Source organism: Podarcis filfolensis, assembly GCF_964270895.1.
Source record: "Podarcis filfolensis genome assembly, chromosome: 12".
Lineage (NCBI taxonomy): Eukaryota > Metazoa > Chordata > Lepidosauria > Squamata > Lacertidae > Podarcis > Podarcis filfolensis.
In genome coordinates this window covers 29,600,793-29,626,192 of record NC_139614.1, presented here as the reverse complement: position 1 = coordinate 29,626,192, position 25,400 = coordinate 29,600,793, and the positions used below count along the sequence as shown (strand labels likewise).

The 25,400-nt window shown below is 42.9% G+C and overlaps 1 protein-coding gene and 1 long non-coding RNA gene across 5 annotated transcripts in view; both read left to right on the top strand.

The window, feature by feature from the left end:
* NXPH1 (neurexophilin 1) overlaps positions 1–25,400 on the top strand; it is a 171,669-nt gene that overhangs the window by 103,835 nt on the left and 42,434 nt on the right. The window lies entirely within an intron of this gene.
* Positions 1–25,400, top strand: part of LOC310745892 — a 34,009-nt gene that overhangs the window by 4,720 nt on the left and 3,889 nt on the right. Inside the window, exon 2 of the long non-coding RNA XR_014540434.1 lies at positions 310–380. This is a non-coding gene — a long non-coding RNA (uncharacterized lncRNA). The remainder of the gene's footprint in view (positions 1–309; positions 381–25,400) is intronic.

Genomic DNA, 25,400 nt, shown 5'->3' with positions numbered 1-25,400 from the left:
GTTTGCAGCTTACGTATCAGTTCACATAAGCAAAGGCTCAAAGGGTTTTATTTCCTTAATCTGCATCCCACTGGGAGCATTGATAGTTTGTACTGAAACCCATTTTCATGCAGGAGGTTTTCTCATTAGTTGCTCTGCTGTTGTTTCTCAGTATGTATGTATGTAAGCTACAAATACAGTCAAGTTGCATCATCAACACATTTTACTTGTGTGAATTCAATTTTATGCACTTGGCTGCAGCTCCATTTCAGCCTTTTTCTTCTGCCTGTGTCTCTCTCTGCCTGCCTCCCACCTCCTTCCTTCTGCCAGTCAATCACATGTGGAAGAGTGAGGTTGGCCAGCGGAAACGCTTCCCCCTCCCCTCCCCAGTCAAGAAAAAGGTAATTTTCTCATATGCAATTTGCTCATATACCCGCAATCTTCAGAACTAAAACCTAATAAATAATAATAATAATAATAATAATAATAATAATAATAATAATAATATTTATAACCTGCCTACCTGGCTGGGTTTCCCCAGCCACTCTGTATTACCGTATGTGACTCACCTGTATCTTACTATCCCATATTTGCGTAAGTATGTCATGACGCTGCAGCTTGTGTGGTTGCTGACAGATGGGACTGCCACCTGGGGGGAAATGGAGGAAAAGTCTTTCTACCCTTTATATCGCAGTTGCTGCTGGCAAAATGGGTGAGCAAAGGAGAGAATGAAAGTCTTTTCTTGGGCTTCTCTCAGGGATGGCTGGTCCAAGGTAAAGGGGGAGGGGGTTGATGAGAGCCAAGGAGGGTTGTTGGTGAGGTCCAAGGGAAGGGAGCTGGCAGCTGGGTGAGGTCTAAGGGGAGGGAATCAGAGGTTGGCAGGGGGTGAGGGCAGGGCCGTCTTAAGCATATTGGGCGCCATGGTGCAAAGCTCCCTCTGGCTTCCCCCTTTTCCCCAGAGTTTTTTTAGGGAGGGCAGTGCTGCCGGCGGGGCTGGAGGAGGTGGGCAGTGGCTGGAGGGCGGTTCCTCCAGTGGCAAAGAGGCTGAGGCTGGACGCTGTGCCTCCCGGCTCAGCTGGCTGCTTTGTGCCACGGTGGCCACAGCAGACAGAGGCTCTGGGCACAGCGCTGCTTTGGCGTGGCATGGCGGAGGCGGGCGAGGGCGGCGAGCTGATGCCAGGAGCTGCCGCTTCCAGCCTTCGCCTCTTCCCTGGTGCCCTCCAGAACTTGGCGCCCTGGCACCCTGCGCTACTAGCCTCTATGGGTAAGACGCCACTGGGTGAGGGGCAGGTGAGGATGGGGGAGTGCGTAGGGTTGCTGAGCAAACTGAGCAGAGGCTCAGCCCATATTATGTATTTATGTATGTATGTATGTACATTTGAATAGAGGTGACTTATGACCATTGGTACATTTAGTTCAGTATTGTCTACACTGACTGGTAGTCTTTCCTAGTCCTTTCTGGAGATGTTGAGAATTGAAACTGGGACCTTCTGTATGCAAAGCATGTGCTAGAGCTCCTTGGCAAATAATACATATCTATATGCATATTATTTTAAATACAGAGCTGGAGGTCTAATCACACCCTACCAGAATGCTACACAGAGCATATTTGAAGAAGCAGTTTTTTTGGCTTGGCTTTGCTTTAGAGATCATATCTGGAAAATGCAATATCTGATGCAGACAAATTATGATGCCTAATACTGTGTGGTAGCAGTAGGAATCAATCGTTGTGGTTTGTGTCTGATTTTAGTGGGTGAATGTTGTGTATCTCTGCTGATCCTGCTGTTTGAGTCTGCTGATTTGATTATAAACTTGATGCATTGTATTTGATTTGTGTTCTTCTCTGGTTGTATTATAACATGTCATTTGCTGCTTTATGGACCAAAGTGCAGAATACAAAGAAATAATAATAATAATAATAATAATAATAATAATAATAATAATAATAATGTTAATTATAGCAATGCTGTAACTTGTCACTATTAGCAGTTGGTGTTAGAAGGAATAGTGTGTGCCGCTGTGCATTTACAGGTTCCTGTTTGATGTGCTACATGTCTGAGGCATTTTCTCACTGGTCCCTTTCCAGATAACTAGTCACAGAAAGTGAACCCCAAAGAATGATTTTCTAAAACATATCCTAATTTTCATTTTAATGGCATTATATGCCCACAGTATCTCAAAACTTTCTACAGTTTGCATGTGACCAGAACATTTACCAGTGTAACCAGTTCTGTCACTTGGTATTTGAAACTGGCCATTCAATTTGCTAATGGCTTAGTATAATGCAACAATATATTGAAGCCCTGCATTCCCAAGAAATGCAAAAAAAGACCCCACAGACGTTCAACTTCTAGAAGACACCAGCTTGGGAAAGGTGGCTAGACCCCATCACCTGGAAGCAAGTCCCCCTTTGAAATCAGTGATGTTTACTCCCATGTAACCATGCATAAGACGGATGGAGGTTTCCTTAATTTAGACATCCTGTGTGCTCCTTAATACTCCTTTCATTACAAAAGCATTTTGTGCCCTCCAAAAAGTAAAAAAATAAAAACCTGGGTAATCGGATTTCAGCTGGGTCTGGGCTGATAATGATTGAGATAGTGGCAAGTGCAGAGTTGTCAGAGAGTAGTACAAAATCCAGGGGAATGAAGAAAAGAAGGAAATAGACAGTGATTGGAAGGACAGAGATAATAGGATGCCTTAGGCCAGTTGTAACTCACATGGACCTAATGTGTGTGTGTGTGGAGGGAGGGGAGAAGAATGTCTTAAAACCAGGGGGAGCAGGAAATGGGAGGCAGAGAGCCAAATGAAACAAGTCTCACTTGAAGTATTTTTGCCATTTGTTTTCTGAAGCAGTGTGACCTTTCCTATGAAATCATCCGCCAGCCTGCTGTGGAACCAGCATCCCTGGGCTCGCCTCTACCAGAAAGCCATGGATATTTCATGCTGGATCAGGCACTTAATGCATTATCTAATACATAACATAAGGCATGCAAACTGTCACCACTAGCCCTTCCTTTCCCCCGCCCTCTCTTGCAGATCTTTGCTAAGGTTAATGCTTTTGTAAATGAATGTCATTGTTCTGGTGAATTCCCCACGAAGCTAAACAATTCCGTCGCTCCTTTGTTATGGTACTCTTGTTTTATCCCACTTCTAAAGCTCAACACGAAGCGAGTTCACATGCTCTTCTTTCCCATAAGAGATCAAAGATAAATGGAAGGAACCGTTAAGCAAGGCACAAACTCTGGACTTGTGTTCACGGTTTACAAAAGCAAACACCTGACATGTAGCTGCCTCAAAGATGTGCTTTTATAAGAGAACATTTCATGCAATCTGCTGTGCTGCTTAACATAGGTCTTGGGTTCTGAAAGCTATGACACCCTTGCTACTCCCGATGATCTTTTAGACCAGAGGATTCCAAACCTATAGGTTTAAGGTGTTAAGTCTAACATACAAAGCCTTCAACAACTTGGGACCTAGATACTTGTGGAACACCTCTCCTCATATCATTGACCCAGGCCTTGAGGTTAGTGGAGGTGTATTGCCCGACTGTGGGTGTAACTCCCTGCGTGGTGATGTGGAACATGGCCCTCTCTGTTGTGGCTGGAATTTCTATGCCCTGGAGGCATAGATGGCCACAACATGGTTTGGATTCCATCACCTGGTGTTCTCCAAAGCCTTTGGAGCATTTGATCAGGCTGCTCTGAGCTTGGATTTTTCTGTTCTGCAGCATTCACTGTTTTCTGAGGTTGTGCTTGATAATATAAAGGTAAAAAGGTATAGGACCCCTGGATGGTTAAGTCCAGTCAAAGGCAACTGTGGGGTTTGTTGGAAAAAAAACTCCCGGGAAGGCCGCCACCTTCCCAAGACACCGAGGCGTTTCTCCGGTGGTCACCCTCTGGCTCTAAATCTTCCTCAGTCCAGAGAGACTGGTAATAAGTGACCCCTCCCCCCTGAGAGGAGCACACTCATCTTCTGGCATCCCATTGCTGAAGAAAGAGACAATCCGTAGCTTTAAACTACTTTATTTACATTGTCTATACACAGAGCTTCATCCGCATGTCTGCTCTCTCTGAGCAGCGGTACGGAAGAACACACTTCACACAGAAGCGAAAGTAACTTCTTACAGTACTGAAACCGAGCTGAGACTTCCTGTCTCATGCTCTCAGACACTCACATGATGTCAACAACCATTGTGCTGCTCTCTGCACAGCTGGTGAGATAAAAATCCTAACAGGGTTGTGGTGCTCATCTCTCTTTCAGGCCAAGGGAGCTGGCATTTGTCCACAGACAGCTTTCTGGGTCATGTGGCCAGCATGACTAAACCTCTTATGGTGCAACGGAACACTGTGACGAAAACCAGAGCACACAGAAATGCCATTTACCTTCCTGCCTCAGCAGTACCTATTTATCTATTTGCACTGGTGTGCTTTCAAACTGCTAGGTTGGCAGGAGCTGGGACAGAGCAACGGGAGCTCACTCTGTTGTGGGGATTCAAACCGCTGACCTTCTGATTGGCAAGCCCAAGAGGTTCAGTGGTTTAGACCGCAGTGCCACCCACATTCCCACTTTATGATATGTTGATTTATTGGCCACTTTAAGAACAGGAACCTGGACCAGATGGGGCATTGGCCTGAAACAGCAGGACTCTTCTTATATTCTTCTGTTTTTATTTGTTAAATCAATTTGAGATGTTTCATAGACAGCAATTCATAAATGATTTATTTTATTTTTTAATTAATTTTAATTAAATTTTCATTAATAACAATCCAATGGAGGCCACATTAATATAATGCCAAATCACAATACAATCAAAAGAGCCAATTAAACAGTTCCAAATTAAACATTTTGGGATGACTTCCCGTGTTCCGGCTATCAGGAGTTGATGTTATTCTTTGATCCTACACCAATTTTCTTAATTAATCCAAGTTCCACAATTCCGATCTTAATCCTTTGTTCTAGCAGCCACTGATGTGATGACTTTCTATCGCGTTTAATAAATCCAAATCCATTAACTTGCAGAGGGAATTTATATCCTGTAGCTGTGTGAAATATTTGTTTACCTTCTTCATTTCCTTCATGTTGTAGTCAGTCAATTTTCTTCAACATTGCCCCTCCTTCGAAAGCTCATTTCTAGGTGTGTCATAGCTCCATTTTGCCTCTCTGAAACCGAAAGCAGAAAGAAGTCCGGCTGCGACTTCTGGCTTACTTTCAGTGTTTATATCCTTGTTTCTTCTAATGAGCTGGAGTCTCACCAAAACCATCATAAATCAGAACTAGAGCTCTCTTTAGTTGGAAATGTTAACAAATCATCCCAGTATTTCACACAGTCTATTCTTTCAAGCACTCCATAAAGAAAATTATAAGTTCTTGTTGAATCCCTCTTGCATTCCATATATAGTTGTAATCCATTAGTAATTTCCTTCCATTATTAATTGGTTCTTTTCAGTGAAGGTTTGCCGATTCCTGGCACAGCAAAAATAATGTATAACGAGAACAAAGGCTCCCTTCACTTACGTAGCATTCCAATTATGATGACCAGAGTCTTCTCCAAATCAAAACCTTGGCATTCAGTGACTGATTCATTTTGCAGGTTATCGTTCTCCTTCTTCCCAAACACGTCTGTTTCTTAAGTCCAAATTCAGATACATCTTAAAATAAACAGAGATATCTCCGCTCATGGCTATTGCATTGGGGAGTTTCCAATACGTGCAGTGCTATGCCCTCTGTGTCCCTGTCCCGCATTCCATCGGAACAAGAAGCAGTTATTGGACGATCCGTGAGAGAAAGCTCTCCCCTCCTGACTGGGGGAGGTGGGGTTTACAAGGATAATTACTCCCAAATTATCCTTGATTAACCGCACGGCTGGCATCCGCTACCATGGGATCGTTAGTTCGCCATGGCAGCTGCGCTGGAAGTCCATAAACAATTTTAAAAAGAAACTAAAGTCAAAATCTGATACTGGAAGCCAAGAGCGTCTGGGTACAGAAGCCCCATGGTATCGTAGTTGTATGAGAAGGACCAGTGGTGGATGGTACCCATTGCGACTGGTATGGCAGAAGGCGGCAAAGTCAACAGTAGGTGGCACCAGAGCTAATGGCAGGCAGAGTCAACTAATTCTGCCTTTGCTGCTATCCTCCTCTCTGCTGAGTTCTACAAGGGCAACACTGGGACTATGGAGGAGGAAGATGATAGGCAGTGCTGCCTCCTTGGTTGCTTGTAAGTAAGAAGGCAAGCAAGTGGAGGATGGCTGAGGGCAGACTGAGGTTGGAGAAGGGTTGTAGCTCAGTGGCAGAACATCTGATTTGAAGGCAGAAGGTCACAGGTTTGATCCCTGGCAACTCCAGATAGGATTGGGGAAAGCTGCTCCCTGAAACCCTGGAGAGCTCCTGCCAGTCAGTGTAGACAATACAAAGCTAGATGGACCAAGAGTCTGACTCACAATAAGGCAGCTTTCTATGTTCCTACGGTGGGACAGTGCCATAGTTACCCTAGTGGAGCAGTTTCCACTGAGAAGGACTCCTGGTTTCATGTTAGGAGATACTGTGGTACCTCGGGTTAAGAACTTAATTTGTTCCCAAGGTCCGTTCTTAACCTGAAACTGTTCTTAACCTGAAGCACCACTTTAGCTAATGGGGCCTCCCACTGCTGCCGCATTGCCGGAGCACAATTTCTGTTCTCATCCTGAAGCAAAGTTCTTAACCTGAGGTACTATTTCTGGGTTAGTGGAGTCTGTAACCTGAAGCGTATGTAACCTGAGGTACCACTGTATTTGCTTGAACAGGAAAACTCATGTTAGAATAACACTACAGCCCACAACTTCTTACCTCTGTGGGAAAATTAGGTCTCAGGCAGGGGTGTGATTTTGAAAACAACCAGCTCCCCGCCACTGGAGTGGCACAACCTGATAAGTGGACGACCTCATCTCAGAGACTGAAACTAACCCCTTCGCTTATCTTCCTAGCCATTCAGTTGAGAAATAGGCAATTTGCTGCCCTCCAATTCCCGAGTCGAGGAATGGTGTCACATTTTTGTGCTTCCAAAATTTCTTCCAGTACCTACAAAGATTTTTTCACATATGGCTCACAAAAAAATTGAAAAAATGGCTAAGCTTCTGGAAGTCAGCCTGTGATGATTACACACCCTGCCAATCCCAGGAGAAATAGACCAATAATAGTCCTGCACAATTACAACTGCCAGGAAAGAAAGAGGAGAGCGAGAGCAGCCAGCAACCTCCAATATAATGAGGCACACCAGTTTCCTGGTCATATTATAAAATAACCCTTGAGGAAAGAGAAGCGAGAGCCACCACCAACAGCATCCATAGTGCAGGAAAACTGAAATCACATGTATTGATTTGTGTGATGCTAAGTGATATTATGTGAATGCTCTGATAATGGGCAAATCCACAAACTTGTTGGGCTGAAGTTTTGTCTAACTGAAAGCATTTGGACAGAGGCAGTTTTAAAGGGGGGGGAATGGAAATGTTTTAGTGGTTGTGAGACACCTGTGTGCACAAACAAAGGTTGTGCTTTGGGTAGCACAAGAAACTATGGTTTGCCATGGTGGAACGAGCCTAGTCTTCCCTTGTGTGGCACAATTCTTTCTCTCATTCTTCCTTCAGTGTGGCTGTGAGGAGGACACCACAGGTTACTAGAACAGCCAGTTTTAAGTATCCACAGTTTTGTGTTATGTTCAAACTCTAAATCATGGTTAACCTTTGCCATGGCTTGACTGAAACAACCCAGCTTTATAACCTGCATCTTGAAGTTGGCTTGTTCCACATAAGCCATAGTGAAGATTAAACTCTGTTGGCCAGCAGTAGCAGCAGCAGCAGCAGCAGCTTCCAAACTCCTCCTTGAGGACATAGCAGAAGAAGAGGATGGAGCCTGGGTGATGCTACACTCATTCTCATAATGATAAATCATGCTTTATCTAGATGTCTGAACACAGCCAATGTGTTTGTATGTGTGTCTCCTCCCTTTTGGCAGCAGTCCATTGCATCACATGAAATGTTATTCTGGAAGACCTCCCAGCTTTGCCAGGCAGCTTTCTCTGGTGTATAGGGAGCTGTCAATGGAACGGGGAGGCTAAAAAGTCCCAGTTCTCAGCCTTTGCCATAAACGGATTAAAGCAATTAGCCACAAAGTTTCGGGGAAGAGACATGAGAAGCAGCACAATCAGTGTTTGGCAGTGGTTATGCCCTTCTATAGTTGAGTCTCAGTTCCACTATTATTTGGGGGGCTGGGAAGGGAAGACAAATTCATAACACCTATGTACTACGAAAGTACCGTATTTTTCGCTCTATAGGATGCACCCGACCATAGGATGCACCTTGTTTTAGAGGGGGAGAACAAGAAAAAAAAATTCTCCCCCTCTCTGCGCAGCGCCCCTTCAGTGAAGCGACAGGAGAAACGGAGCCCCTTCCATTTCCCGCTTAGCTGAAGGGGCACCTACCCTTCAGCGAAAGGAACCTGAAGCCTCTGGAGTGCAGCGCTCTGGAGGCTTCAGGCGGCTATCCTTGAAGCCTGGAGAGCGAGAGGGGTCGGTGCTGTTGGGGCTGGCTTGCCTGATAGGGAGAGGAGCTAGCAGGAGGGAGTGGTAGCTGTAGGAAGATCAAAGCTTAGGCGGTGAGAAGATTGAAGTCTCTCTTCTTACTCTCTCCCTCCTGTTCGCCTCCTTGCCACAGACAGTGGTCACTTGCTCCCTGGACCACACTATGTTGGCCCCATCTCTGCTTTGTAATTGGTGATGCAGCCAGGAGATGTAGATCTAGTGTGTTCACTATGCTTGTCATTCTAGAGGGTTCCTACTGCCTGCCAATTACAAGGGCCAATGTAGTCCAGGGTTGTTTTTTTTAGCAGTGATTCCTGCACTTCAGGGGGTTGGACTAGATCTTTTTTTGCCGTCCCTTCTAACTCTACAGTTCCATGTTTCTATGATTCCTACAGCTGATATCTTGTATACAGATATATGCTGAGATCTTATATAGGTATATATATTTTTAAAGCTTTTAGAATCTATTCCTTTGGGTATATTTGGATACCTCCCCATCTAATTACATGTAGCCCCTGCAACTTTCAATATATTATGATAATCTTATGGGAAGAAGTTTTTCTTGTCTGGCAGGCGAATAGCCTTCTAAAGGTAGTGATAAGTGATTGAAACATGCACCAACAACACTCTGAACACATTTTTAGTGTGTTTGTAACTATTTTTAGTGTGCATCACTCCTCCAGAGCCCTCGGCAATGCAGGCAAAATGCCAGACTTGGCAATCTTTTGAGGTTTTTTAATGTGCCAGGTTCTGGCTGTATCACATTTTTAACAAAACAAAAACAAAACAAAAACAAAAAGCCCAGACTTGTTTTCTCAGCCTTAGTAAATTGATCCAGATTTGAGCATTACTATGACATCTAAATAGACCCATGAGACTGGCATTGAAAAGTTGCCACAAAAGCTGGAAAGCGTTGATGGTTGTTCCTTTCTTTTGCGACTCTTTATCACAGTAATGGGTGAATGAAGAGCAGCTTAGTTTCTGCTCTGGTGTCCTTTTTCATAAGAATATGCCGGTATCAGGTTCCAAGTGCGTAATGCATTTCTGCTATTCTGCTATACTCATACAAATGAAATGAAAATACACTACAAAATGCACGAAGAATTCCAAGAGAAAGTCCGCGCTGAGATTTAACATGCAAAGTCACTTTCGCCTTTCACATGCGCAAAAATTCCTATGCCTTGGGTGATTACTTTTAAGTCTATAAGCATGCAGCGCATTGGGAGTACAATGGAGACCATTATAACTTTTAATATCCTGGCTTTGGGGCATGTAAATTCCTTGGCACAATGCTGCGTTATCATCTTTGAAGGCATAATGCCCTTGCTTTAAATACATAAATAAAAATAAAAAGGGATAACCTTGAACCAGCCAATGGCACACAGCCATAAAAAGACCTGTGATTACTATTGCAACTTTGAAGAAGTTTGCAAACTTCCAGTGATGTCCAAAATGTAGCTATGCCTCACATTAACAGAGGAATGCAAAAAGAGCCCTGTTGAATCAGGCCAAAGGCCTAGCTAGTTTATTCATTTATCCAACAGTGGAGGCAGAATGTAGCCACCATGGCTTGGCGCCAGGTGAGCCTTGCTAGGGAGAGCATTCCACAAATGCTGAGCCACCACAAAAAAGGCCCATTCTTGTGTTGCAACCCTCCAGACCTCTTGTGGAGGGGACACATGAAGAAGGGCCTCAGATGATGAACACAGGGTCTAGGTCAGTTCTTATGGGAAGAGGCAGGCCTTGAAGTATTACAGTCGTGAGCCATTGAAGGCTTTATAGTTGAAAACCAGCACTTTGAATTGGGCCTCGAAACCAACTGACAGCCAGTGCAGTCGATCCAGGATTGGTGTTATATATTTAAACCAGAGCTTTCATGTTGGTGACACACCTTTTAGACATGCATCATTTTGTGACATAGTACCGTATTGGCCTGAATAGAAGCCTCACTTTTTTCCCAAATTCCGACCGTGAAAAGTTAAAGTGCGGCTTATATTTGTGACCTTACAGTATGCAGCCAGGAGTGAGGGGCAAACAGCGCCAGGAGTACGGAAAAGCAGTGCCTGCCCCGTGTGTCATCTGCTGTCCTCTCCCCCAAGGGAGAGAGAGCAAGGAAGGGGAAAGGCCAACAGCAACGCAGCTCCCCCCCCCAGTATGCAGCCAGGAGCAAAGAGGAATGGAGTGGCTTATATTCGGGTATTTTTCCTTTTTTTCTCCCCCCCCTCCAGTTTTTAAGGTGCGGTTTATATTTGGGTGCATCCTGTATTCAGGTGAATATGGTAATTCTGTTTTCCTAGCAAACAGGAGGTTATACTATACAGTGGTACCTCGGGTTACATACGCTTCAGTTTACAGACTTTGCTAACCCAGAAATAATACCTCGGGCTAAGAACTTTGCTTCAGGATGAGAACAGAAATCATGCTCCGGCGGCGTGGCAGCAGCAGGAGGCCCCATTAGCTAAAGTGGTGCTTCAGGTTAAGAACAGTTTCAGGTTAAGAACGGACCTCCGGAACAAATTAAGTACTTAACCCGAGGTACCACTGTACTGACCTCTTTTCAGGAGGAGGGTGGGGAGTGTTCGTGCGACACACCTACACACTGCAGCCGACACACAAATGTGTCGTGACACAGTTTGGAAAGCTCTGGTTTAAACCATTGTGCCCTGGTGAGCAACCTGGCTGCTGAATTCTGCACCAGCTGAAGTTTCGGAGCTGTATTCAGAAGTAGTCCCATGTATTAAGCATTGCAGTAATCTAACCTAGAGTTTACTAGGGCATAGGCAACAATTCTCAGCATCCCATAACAAACTACAGTGCCCAAAATTCTTAGAGGGGATGGGAAATGCATTTTGAACAGGCTTTGAAGGTATAGTGAGTATCTACAGACTCTTGGTCATGTTTAACAACAGGCATTATGATTTCTGCTCTCTGGCGATAGAGGAATGGAAACAGAGGAATGGGAATGGGAAATCATTTAGAGAAAGCCATGTGATTTTAAATGCTTGGAAGCATTTTCTTAAAACATGCACAACCTGGGGCTAAGCACAACCATTTCTTATTAAGCATCATCCCCCAAACAGTGTTAACTCCAGGTGATTTATTCTTCAGCATGCTTCTTTCATGTTGCCTATATAAAAGCAGTATCACATTATCACTTGTAGAGGGGAGAAATCTTATCTTAAAAAGATATCTCTGTGGATGTGTGTGTTCGTAGGAAATAATGTAATAACTGAGAAATTTTTCATTTAAAAATGGCCTGTGGAGTCAATTAGAGGCAATCTGAAATGCTTTGAAAATAAAACACAGAAACTTAAATATGTATGAGGTTTCAAATCATTAAGGACCAGAAACAGCCTGGTGATAAATACTGGAGACATAGGGGTATGGCAGAACTGTTTCTTGTCTTTGAAATATAGGGAAGAACCACCAGCAAGGATTAAGGGCTGCACCATACATTACAAAGCAGAAGGAACCTCTTTAAAGTTTATTATATGTGTATCTACTCAGAAGCAAACCCCATGGAGTTCATCTGGGGTTAATCCCAGGAAAGTGTATATAGTCGTACCTTAGAAGTCAAACGGAATTCCTTCCAGAAGTCCGTTTGACTTCCGAAACCAAATTTCAGCTTCTGATTGGCTGCAGGAAGCTCCTGCAGCCAATCAGAAGCCACGGAAGCCCCATCGGACGTTCGGGTTCCAAAAGAATATTAGCAAACCGGAACACTCACTTCTGGGTTTGCGGCGTTTGGGAGCCAAAACGTCTGAGTTCCAGGGCGTTTGGGATCTAAGGTATGACTCTATAAGATGGCAACCTATTTGCTTCCCTTTAAGTGCCACTGAGGGATGTGGGTGGTGCTGTGGGTTAAACCACAGAAGGTTGGCGGTTCGAATCCCCGCAACGGGGTGAGCTCCCATTGCTCAGTCCCAGCTCCTGCCAACCTAGCAGTTCAAAAGCACATCAAAGTGCAAGTAGATAAATAGGTACCGCTCCAGCGGGAAAGTAAACGGCATTTACGTGTGCTGCTCTGGTTCACCAGAAGTGGCTTAGTCATGCTGGCCACATGACCCGGAAGCTGTATGCCGGCTCCTTCGGCCAGTAAAGCGAGATGAGTGCCGCAGCCCCAGAGTCGGCCATGACTGGACCTAATAGTCAGGGGTCCTTTTACCTTTAAGTGCCACTGAACTCAGTGGAAGTTACTTCTGAATGGACCCATACAGGATATAACGGTTGTGCCCCAATTCCGTCCCAAAGAGGCACCTAAGGGAACAGGCTTTGAAGTGCTTAGCTGAAGTGGATGCAGCTGTCTCTCTGAAAGTGCATGCCTCTGAGTTGCAGCAGACCTAATCCTGCTAATCTAAAAGAAGAGATTCTCCTTTCTCACCCAGGATGTAATGAATCAATGAATCTTATGTCATAAACTTTCACCTGCATCTTTGTGCTTGACATTTTTTTTTAAATGATTAAAAGAAGCAATTAGATGTCTGCAGCCCTAAAAAAAAATCCAATCCTCAATGTTTCCCGGTGCTACTGACTGACATGACCAGGATCAACCCCCCCTTTTTTTGCAGAGTTCATAGGCAAGTGAGCCATAAACTAAAGATGCAACTGTTCAGTTATTTTCCTCCAAGCATCCAAAGCTTTATATTTCAAATAAATCCATCCAACAGCGCGGAGCTATGAACAGCGGGGCACGTGTATTTCCTAGCTACTTGATCTCTGTGCTGTGCCTCACCATTTCCCTTTTAATTTGGCTTTGCAAAATGCAAGGACACTCAGTGAATGAATCACATATTCCATAGGCTCCCAGTGATTGCCCAGATGCACCATTCATCTTGCCAAGATTCCTGGGACTTACAATCACCTGCAGTGTTCAGAAACATGGTGCCTGTGTAGCTTTTCTTCCCTTCATTAGCCCGTTTGTTGGAGATGACGTAAGCCAGCCCCATTCTCTACTGCCAGAAAAAAGAGAAAAAGAAAAGAAGAAGGATGAATGTACATCTAGGATATTCTTTCATGAATTTGACATGAGCAGCTGATCATAAGTAAATAACTAACTTGCCAATGGCTTTTTTTTGTATTTTAAGCTTGCTTTTATTGCACATTTCTGTGCACCACACAGAATGAATTATTCTATTAGTACAGAACCATTCCTCTTAACATCATATGGAGAACCGGTGTAGTACAGTGTTTAGAGCGCTGGGTTCAAATCCCTGCTCAGTCGCAAACCTGCTCTGGGTGCAAGTTGAGGTCTCTCTGCCTTACCTACCTCTGAAGGTAGACACTCTATTTTATGCATAGCATACATAGGGTTGCCAGACCTCCAGGACTAAGCTGGAGTCTCCAAGATTGCCCCACCCCCCCAGTGGCAGATAGAGGGCTTGAAAAAGAAGAAAAGTCTATACATGCTGCTTGCAAGCTCCAGCCCATTAGGGGCTGGTTGCAAATTGTTGCATAGACTCTTGGGCCGGGGGCAGGGGGTGGGGAGGGTTAAAAGCAGTGCTTTTTTCCTTAAAAAATGTTTAGGGTACTCTCATTTTGACTCAAGAAAATCGCAATTTTATAGTTCAAATTGGGAAAAATAAATAAAATATAATAAAAATAAATAAAAAATAAATGGACAAAGATTCACAAAATGTTTTAGGGGTATGCGTACCCTGCGTCCCCCCAGAAAAAAGCACTAGTTAGAAGGAAATCAAATGCAGCATAATTAACACTGGTTGACAAGAGCTGTTCACAAGTATAGAGACAACCATTTTAGCTAAGGTTTCTATCCTAATTTCCAAGCAGTGACATATTTGCAAATTTGTTAGACGTGTTTATTTGAATGACATGCTCTCAGCAACTGTGGTTCATACTTACAGTAATGTGTCATGCCCAAGGACATCACCAAGGGGTACATCCCATCACATCACCAGGGGCCACCTCTAGGTCTCAGGTTTGGGCCTTGTAATCCCAGGGTCTGGGTTGTTCTTGTCCTGGTAACCCTAAATTGACAGGTCTCTCCATCCCTCCCCTTGGCCTCTTCCCATTTTCTACTGTGCTCTCTCATAAGCTGGGGATGAGCTGAATAACAAATTCTGTCCCCTGTTTGGTCTTGCTTGCAGGAAATCATAGGTCTGTCCTGTGCCATTGCAAGCTGTTTCATCCAGTTGTGTCCCATTGGACACATTTTCGGCAAAATTGTACATAGAACATACACATTTCAATGCATTCCTCAATAAAATATGGATCTTGTATGCAACTTTTATGTAAAATGTACACCAAAAATGCATTGCAAAATTCAGAGAAGTCTGTAATCTGACCTGGAGCTGTGCTCTGATCTGCAAGCAATTTGAGAACATTTGATCAGGCCAGTTCATCGAGAACCAAAGAAGACCAAGCAAACTTCTTCCACATCTTTAGGCTAAAATAGGAAGGAGATTTCTGTGAGATGACACTTGATATCATACTACAAGCACTATTACTGATAGGGGAAGCATTTTGTTGGAAAGCACCTGGTGAGAGGGTGTGTTGACTGCATCAGGAGCAGGATGATCTTGCAGGATTTCCTTGTAGCATAAAACAACAGAGAGGTAGAGTCTATTGGTTTTGTTGAGATGAAAATGAGAATTTGGCTTTTCATGGAGACTGTAGCTCTGTTCACACCTTCAAAATTTATAGCAGGGTTGGGGAACCGGTGGTCTTCCAGATGTTGTTGTGCTCCATCTGCCACCAGCCTCATCCAGTACGGCGAATGGTCAGGAAGGATGAGAATTATGGTCCAGCAGCATATGAAAAGTTGTGGTTTCCCCATCCCCGACTTAAAGGTTGAATGTGTGAATAAGGTACCAGATAACCCTCATTATCCTCCCATCTTTTGCACATTCAAGAACTCTGCAAATACTGTATATGATCTCCCATTGGTGGGTACAGCACCTGCACATATACAGTTGTGAAAACATAGAATGACAGAGATGGAAGAAGTCATCTAAGTCCACCCCATTCCCTGCCAAAGCAGGAAATCCAGTCCACGGGGCTCTTTCAAACCCTTTGCTGGATACAGGAGATTGGAGATTAGGACAACTGATGTCATATCCACCCCCTTCCAACATGTTTAAGTCTACACATTTTGAAGATGCAAACAGAGCTTCAGTCCTGTGGGATGTGTATGGGGCCAGGATCTGAGCACTCCCAAGATTTAAGGTCCTGTGCTTTCAGTTAAGAAGTACCTTTTAATAAAATGCATACATCCTATTTATGCTCATACATACATCCTATTTCGGCCCATGAATATTCAGGCCCTTTAGATGCTGCCTTCTCTCAGGGCTTCACGGAAGGTCTGCAGAGGAGGTGCTAATTCCCATTAGGTTGATGTTAAGTGAAAACAGCATGAAGTGTCTTCTGATTTTGGCAGCACTGCCTGTTATTACCATTTTGACTTTCCGAAGAAATCTGTTAGTTATTTTCACTTGGTTTTTTTTTTAAAAAAACACACATGCACACTGCTCTCCAATGTGTTACTAATTTGAATCGGAATTCTGAATGCCTGTATGTAAAGTTGGGCCTAAAATAAATGCCGGCTTAATCTTGTATAGAGCAATAATTGCAGGTGCCTTTTGCAGCATTTAGCCTGATTGCAGCTTTAATCTCTTCCATGTGCAGCTGTGGTGAAGTGCATGCTGTTTGTGTACGTTTTTTTGTCTCCATGCTGGAGGGTCGCTTCTAAGTTTATCGCTGCCATTGTGCTGAAGATTATCAGGCAGCATGTGGAATGTTGGCAGCATCAGCGGATTCTTAAATGCGCTCTTGTGGTCCCTTTGCAAGAAAGCAGGGAAGGGCCATACCTCAGTGGTAAAGCATCTTCTTTCCATGCAGAAGGTCCCAGGTTCAATCCTTGGCATCACCAGGTATGGCTGGAAAAGACTCTGTCTGAAACCCTGGAGAGCTGCTGTTGGTCAGTGTGGACCAAGGTTTCCCAAACTTGGGTTTCCAGGTGTTTTTGGACTACAACTCCCATCAAGCCTAGCTTGCAGGACCAGTGGTCAGGGATGATGGGAACTGTAGTCCAAAAACAGCTAGAAACTCACCTTTGGGAAACCCTGGTGTAGACAATACCAAGTGGTCAAACCCATTTGGTTTAACTCAGTATAAGGAAGCATCCTATGCTTCTAAACCAATGACTAGGTTGTGATCGGCAAGCTACTCTTTCCTATTTCTTGTGTCCTAAAATAGACTTATTTTTTCCCAGGGTGAAGAATATTCATCCCTGCTCCCCTCAGGAGGCACAGTTCCCAGAGTTCCCTGGGAAGTGGGATTGATTGTAAAACTGCTCTGGGAACTGTAGCCATGTGAGTGGAATAGGTATCTCTTAACAGCTCTCAGCACCCTTAACAAAGTACAGTTCCCAGGATTCTTTTGGGGAAGACATGACACCAGTCCTGAAAGACCTACATTGGCTCCCAGTATGGTTCTGAGCACAATTCAAAGTGTTGGTGCTGACCTTTAAAGCCCTAAACAGCCTTGGACAAGTATACCTGAAGTAGCTTCTCCACCCCCATCGTTCAGCCCGGACACTGAGGTCCAGCTCCAAGGGCCTTCTGGTGGTTCCCTCACTGTGAGAAGTAAGGTTACAGGGAACCAGGCAGAGGGCCTTCTCGGTAGTGGCGCCCACCCTGTGGAACGCCCTCCCATCAGATGTCAAGGAAATAAACAACTATCTGACTTTTAGAAGACAGGGAAGTTTTTAATGTTTGATGTTTTATCGCTTTATTATTATTATTATTAGTCATATTCTGTTGAGAGCCGCCCAGAATGGCTGGGGTAACCCAGCCAGATGGGTGAGGTATAAATTATTATTATTATTATTATTATTATTATTATTATTATTATTATTTTATTATTTCAAGGTGATATTAAAGTGCTTTAAATGTAAGTTGGAGGTGTGCGCTGAGTCATTGTAGACAATAGTGAGGTAGATGGACCAATGGCATTAAGGCCCAAATGGAAGAAAGAAGTTCATAAACCAGGTGGAGGAATGCTAGGAAAGAAACAATTTGAGGAAGGGCCATAGATCAGTGGCAGAACTTCTTCCTTGCATGCAAAAGTTCCCATGTTCAATCCGCATTGGCATCTCCATGTAGGGCTGGGAGAGTCTCATGCCTGAAACCCTGGAAAATGTCCATAGTCAATGTAGACAATACTGAGCTGGATGGAGCAATGGTTCGGCACAATATAAGGCAGCATTGTGCGCTCCCAATTCCTCAGACTGCATCAAAGGTGTCCAGGTTTAATATACTTCAAATGTGGTTTCTCTGCCTGCAAGAGCCTTCTTGTTATTTTTTGTTTTCAGTAATGTCTCTCCTCATTATTTGTTACTGGCCAATATGGCACTCTAAATAGAATATGTTAAACTTTATTGTTGTTCTGCACTTGGAATTGTTTTACCTGTGTGACTGCTGCTAAGGACTCCCTTTAGGCAAAAGACATTCAGAGCATTTTGGGAAGGTAGGCTATAAGGATGACCTCATCGAATCATGGAGTTGGAAGAGACCCTGGGGGTCATCTAGTCCAACCCCCTGAAATGCAGGGATATACAGCTGGATCGAACCTGCAACCTTGGTGTTGTCAGCACCACAGCCCAACCCACTGAGCTAACCAGCTTTCATTTTGATGACCCTTTTCTGACATTCAAGAATGGTTTGGGAGTGAACCACTGGTGAATATTGAATCAACTCGAGAACTGTATGTTACTGAGCTGAATTTTCTCTCTCTCCAGACATTGGGCTCTTTCTCTTTCAGCCATACATGCACTGAAATGGGGTGTTATACTACTCATTGAATAAAGAATTATAAATGATTTATTTACCATTAAGAAATAGTCAGATCATAACCAAAAGTGCACCTAAGTGCTTATATAGGCAGAATCGTAGAATCATAGAATTGTAGAGTTGGAAGGAGCTAGGAGGGTCGTCTAGTCTCCATAGCGGATTTTTAAAATATAATAATAATAATAATCTCACACTGGTGGTATCCAATGCTAGCCCTGCTCAGAGTAGACCCAGATACCTTCATAGACATGACTAAGTTGGACTCGTTAATTTCAATGGATCTGCTCTGAGTAGGACAGCTGAGCACAATCCGTAGGTTCTCTGCATTTGACTTTATGTCGATATATTCTTTGAGTAGGAAATTAGGAAGGCATTTAGACTTCTGAGTAACACAGAATAAGAATGGGTTGTTGCCACATATAACAAAATGTCACTGAAAGGGGATTAACATTTTGAATCTTGACAACCACTTCTAATTATATGGGAGTTCTAGTGAAGTCCAGGCAGACATGTCTTTTAATTGGATGGGTCCCTCATATCACTTTTGGAGACAGTGCTGTTGGCTTTCTGTCATATTCGATGGGTCAAAGCCAATTTAAGGATAAGGCCTTTTTCATTTTTGTTTTTGCTTTGCTACCACAGATTTCAAAGAAAGAATTAATTTTCAAGATTAGCAATATATACAACAGGCATGAGGAACTTTGACCCTCAGAATGTCATTGGACTCTAATAACTATCACCCCCAATACTGCTCCCATATGCCTTATAATACTGGAGTATTGAACTATTAATTGAAGTTTTCACGCTACACATTGTCTGAGACCATAAAGTCCTGGCTAAAAGTAAACACGGAGGAAAAACCAATGGCTGAAAGCAAATATGCTATGTAGTAATTCAGAAATGTGTATTCTCTCCATTAGGGTCATAGTGACTTCTGGAGCAGCAGAAGTATAATAATATTGTTGTAACATGGCTTATTTGTATTGATGCTGACATTATGCATAAACAGTGGGATTCAATAGGAAGAAATTATGCATGAAGCCAATACGTATGTCAATAAATAAAACAAGATTAATTTAGTAGTGTAATCAAGCAATCTTCAATAGAATAGGTATTCATTTTAATCTAGTTTAAATAAGCAGTGTATCTGTCACGCCACAGCTAGATTTATGAATTCCGTGTTATCAATTTTTCCTTCTAAATCAATGATAACAACCCTGATTAATACATTTTAAGTACTGCAGAGGCTGAGTGCATGGAGTGCACTTCTCTATCTTCCTGGTGCTTTAAGTGTTGTGTTTACAGTCTCTTTTATTACTTTTGACTGTATGTTGAGGTGACTATTTTGCTTGCTGCTTTTATTTATGATCCACCAGATCTTTCTGGAATAATAGTTCTTGGGGTTATAAATTTCATAAGAACCTCCTTCACACCTGGCTGTGTTCATTCTTCAATCACTGCTGCACCTCCTTTGTTGAACGCAGCTTCCTTGGATGAGGACAGTATATTGAATTATTGTCCTCTTTCCAAATTGCCTTTGCAGAGATGACAGTGAAACTGCATTGTTGCAACATTTTACCAATAATAACCTCCCAAAGTAAACACAATCTGAATGATACACCTCAGGCAGAAATTTGGCACCACTGCAGCAACAAAGTGCCCCTTGGAGTCATCTCTAAAGAATTTTTTTGTCATTGATGACTTTAGAAACTTTGTTGCACTTAGTATTTGCTTCATTGGAACAGACAGTCTTCTTTGTTAGAGTTCATTAGAATGCAAGAATAGCCCTGAAAGATCAGGCCAAAGACTCATCTAGTCCAGTATTCTGCTTTCACAGAGACCAACATATGAGAAGCCCACAAGCAAGACATGAAGATAATAGCAAACTCCCACTTGTATATGGGGTGTTAGGGGAAGGATCTTACTTCTGGTGGAAGACATGTTGTGCACTTTCTGGGGTAGCTTGTCCAGCTTTGGTCCCCACCCCCAGGCACTCAGTCAGCACATGACAGCAGCCACACCCCAGGAAATGCCTTTGACTAGCCAGCTAAGCCTGGTGAGGGTAGCTGATGGGTCTCAAACCCTCAGTGAGTTAGGAACTAGCCTTGCATGTGAAGACAGGCTCATCTCTTGTATCTAAGTCCCCCATAACAACACTCTTCACTTTGCTAAGAAGTTGCATGTGCATTGTATACTTGGCATACCATTCAGCAAGGATCTGTCGATTGCTTCTTCTTTTAGATCAGGGGTAGTCAACCTTTTTATACCTACCGCCCACTAATGCATCTTTCTTGATGGTAAAATTTCCTTACCGCCCACCAGCGTTTGATGGAAGGAGGATTCAGCTTGTGCCGTAGAACCCCCTACTGCCCACCTAGAATCCTGAAATGCCCACTAGTGGGTGGTAGGGATCAGGTTGACAACCCCTGTTTTAGATAGAGCCATCATGGGCAACATTTTTCACAGCACATGCCCATTTACGCATTAAAATGTTTTTTGTGAGTAAAGGCACAAGGGGTTGCAGTTTGGAAATGGATATCGTGTAGTTATCATTATCTGAATTTGAATCCAATGGGGGAAAATCTTGCATCTGCTGCAACAAAGACAGAATATGTATTTAGGAGTTTAGTGATGTATGATTTTCCACAGATTAATTTATTTGCAGGTGTTCAGCCAACCAATATGCATATATTTATAAAGGAAAAAAATGGAACGAAAAGGAGAAAATCTTTATGGGAACTTACAGAAAATGCATTTAAAAAGATAAAGCCTATAGGGTTCTCCAAATAGCTGTAAGATAATGTTTTTGAAAAAGGCAGTAGTAATTTGTGAAAGATTAAAGACATTTTTGCTTTTATAGCTGGAGAAGACTGTGAACTGTTTGATATAATTGTTATTCAGCCTTTGTTTTTGAACTCTAAAGTTTGGCTTCTGTTTTGTTCTGTATTTCTGAAGGATATATTTGTGATAATCCATGTGCTGGCAGAAATACATTTTTTTTTTGGAAAATTAATTAGATCATATTTGAATATTCATATCACTCTCTTGCATTGAAGGGATAAAAATAGTTTCTGTTGATTGCCTGGGGAGTTAGGGATGACCTAACATGGCTCAATTTAAAAGAAAAAATATACACAACAAAACAATCCTTTTACCCTTTCACACATTCATTGTGCAACCTACTATTAGAATATGATGAATCTTCCTTTGATGTTTCCTCTTATGTACTTCTGAGCCAGATGTGGGAAATCTCAGACCTGTGGCCCTTCCATGTCAGAGGAAGTAAATACCCCTGAACACCGCTTGCGGAAAGCCACAGCAGAGGAGAGTGCAGCAGAAGAGAGGTTTTCCCTGGCATCAGGTTGGCCTGATCTAGCAGGCTCTTCTGTTCCTAACATAATGCATTTTCCCCATGCTATTTTCACTAATACAGTCGTACCTCGGAAGTCGAACAGAATCCGTTCCGGAAGTCCATTCGACTTCTGAAATGTTTGACTTCCAATGCACGGCTTCTGATTGGCTGCAGGAAGTTCCTGCAGCCAATCGGAAGCTGTGGAAGCCCCATTGGACATTCAAAGAACATTTGAAAACCAGGACACTCACTTCCAGTTTTTGAACGTTCGGGAGCCGGAATGTTCGACTCCCAAGGTGTTCGAGAGCGGAGGTACAACTGTATATGCATATATACTTTAATATATGTATTTTTGTATGAATGACTTGGCTGGAGAACTGCATTGCAAAATTTGGAGAAGCAGGAATTTCAAAGAACGGTTGTGTTCTCGGTTCAAATTTTGTTTTGGAAAGCGCAAATTTTGCAGGGTCATCTATAAATGTGAACTGAACTGAATTTCACCTCTGTTCCTCTTGTGTGTAAAATGTGAGCACCCCCATTGCTCACATCCACCATGGTAAACAGGATTGCGAACACACAAGCGATTACACTAAAATGATGCTCTCTCCCCTTTCCTTCTTAAGTAGCACTCTCTGCTTCAAGTTAGTATTTGGCCAACAACCCTGGAAGCAATTTTTAATTATGAAAGTCAATTAATGTTTTCATTTCAGCTACAGCAGGTGTACAAACAGCTTAATGTCAAAATTCTCATCAACTCCACGCTGCTGCGTACAGAGGGAGCAGAAACTCAAAACTCCTTGAAACAAATTGGCACAGGAGCTGTTTATTTAGAGCAGATTCCTAGGTGTCAGAATAAATAGTGTGTGGGCTTGGTTTTGTTTTGTTTTGTGATATAAGGAGTAGCTCTCTGTCTTAATTTCAATAACCGTTGTACTGACATTTCCACCTGCCTGACATGTAATTGAGTATACAAAGGCTGGGGCTATTTAAATTAGGAAGGTTTTCTACCTATTCTCTGCCTTTGCCTCTCTGCCTCCCCCCTGTAAAGCAGGAATTTCAGTTTGTAGTTATTCTGGGCATGGACCAAAGCCCTCTAAAGAATAGTGGGAGTCTTCCATTGGCTGTAAATGGACGCTGAGTCAGGCTATTGATGAACACCCGGGGCAGAGGAATAGGATTCATGTGTTACACCCATCCCAAAACTAATCTTGGAAAATGTACCCAATGTGTTTAAATTAAAATTGCAGCCTTCATATAACTGATTCCAGCAGTAGCACTGAATTCTATGCACATAAAGTAATGGCTGCTGTGCAATGGCACTTCTTAGCAATCCCCCTTTTTATTGTTTACATATTGCCAAAAAGGCTTCTAAGTGGTTTCCAACGATAAATCCATACATAATTAAAATGCGCCATAACAGTTTCAGCATTAAAGCACCCTTTATTAAAACACAGAACAAGCTAGTTAAAACACACACACGTAAAAAAAGAGCACAGTTAAAACGATAAAATCAGAAATTCTGATCAGGGGAAAGTTTGCTTTAAATTGGTGTGTCTTCAGGAGCTGGCGGAATGCCTTTCAGCAGGGAAGGCATTCCACAACTAGGGCATTCCACAATTAGTGATCCCGCTAGTGAAAAAGCCTGCCTCCATATTACTACAAGCAGCTTATCATCGGGCCACGGCAAAACTAAGCAGGTTCCATTTGCTGATCATAATGCCCTTATTGGGCAAGGAGGAAGAAGTTTTGTTTTTGTTTTTTTAGATAACCTGGTCTAAAGTTATTTAGGGCTTGGTATTAGCAGAACCTTAAAACTGTCTTGGTGGCTAATAGGTAGCCAGAGCAGATTCCTCAGTACTGGCACAATATGTACCTGATAAGGAGCACCACTCACCAGCCAGAAATTCTGCACCAGCTGCAACCTCTGGACCAGCTGCAAGAGAAGTCCAATGCAGAGTGTATTGGAATAGTCCAGGCATGAGGTTACCAACACATGTGTCACAGTGGCCAATATTATCCTGGGTGAGAAAAGGGCGCAGTTGACATGCCTGCTGAAGCTGGTGGTAGGCGCTATTTGTCACAGAGGCCATCTGGGCCTCCATGGACAAAGATGATTTTGGGAGCCCCCTTAAAGTGTGCAAAATCATTTTAAGCTTGAAATACCTATTCTCTGTTCCTCTCTAAGGAATCTGAGCATGATTAGTTAATGCATTCTGCTATAAAACCTCTAAAGCAGATCCCCCCGAGGCAACAAAACATCTGCATAAAACTCAAAATGTTGCAGAGAATGAGGAATGGGGCTTTGAAACCTCTGACATTGTCAGCAGTTTTCTGGGGAAGCGTCATAACACAAAATACAAGTAGTTCTGCATCTCTTGTAGATTGTTGAGCCATTATCAGCATTATGATCTGTCTTGTGTTGCTGGCACTAGGTTAAATTGAGTGTCCCAAATGTGTGCTAGGTGCTGCATCCACTTAATATTAGAAATGTGTATATATATTTTTCTTTGTGATATTTCATTGCTTAGTTACTTCAGCTAAGTAACACACTGGAAACTTCGGCAAAAAAGAAGAAGAAGAAAAAAGAAGTACAGTGGTACCTTGGTTTACGAACTTAATCAGTTCCGGAAGTCCGTTCTTAAACCAAAGCATTTTTAAACCAAGGCATGCTTTCCCATAGCAGTGGGGGACTCAATTTACACTCAACAGGAAGCGGAACATGTTCTGCTTCCAAGGCAAAGTTCACAAACCAAAACACCCACTTCTGGGTTTGTAGCATTCTTAATCCAAGTTGTTCATAAACAAAGCTGATATTAAACCAAGGTACCCCTGTATTGTTCTTAAGTGAAGTCAGGGGCAGAAATAGCGACTAAGCTAAATTCCTTTCCAGACTCCATTCCTTTTGTTTTCCAAAGCTCAATATCTCCTTCGGCTGAATAATGAGAAAGAAAGAAAGAAAGAAAGAAAGAAAGAAAGAAAGAAAGAAAGAGAAAAGGTGCTGTATGAGGGAATTCTGGTAGAATTCTAAAACTTCTTATCCAATCAATTATTTTCAGCTTTTTGCGACAGGGATGGGGAAGCTGTGGCCCTCAAGATGTTACTGGACTACAACTCCCACATTCCATGGTCTTCAGCCATCCTTGTTACAGCTGGTGGGGGTTGTAGTCCCACAATGCCTGGAAGGTCACAGGATTCCCATTTCTGATCTAGGATGAAGGAGTTTTTAAATACCCAGCATTGTGGCATTTAATAGAATTCTGTAATTCTGAGGACTAGGAACTTTTGTGTGTGTGTATGTGTGTGTGTATGTGTGTGTGTGTATGGATGATTCTCCATAGTGAAATAAGGTCACCCCAAATAATTAAGACTTTTAAACCCCCCCTTTCTGCTGACTTTTGGAATGAAGCTACGCTATGCAAGGATTGGCAAAGCCTATCCTTTCACATCTGGCACAATGCCTACTTATTTCACCAAATAGGTCTCATTAGTATTGCTTGGCTGCTACAGCCCCAACCTCTCTGTCTCTTTCCCTCTGTAAAATGTACTATAATTCCTCCCTTGTTCTCAACTATTCTCAGTAATGATTTCTTTCCCTGGCCTTGTTTCCTTTTAAACACCAGAATTGCAGCACCTGATCCTGACAGAAGTGTGGATTTGCTTCAGGTTGTTCAAATCTGTGTTTGTTTTCCATAGAGGCACTGAAGCAT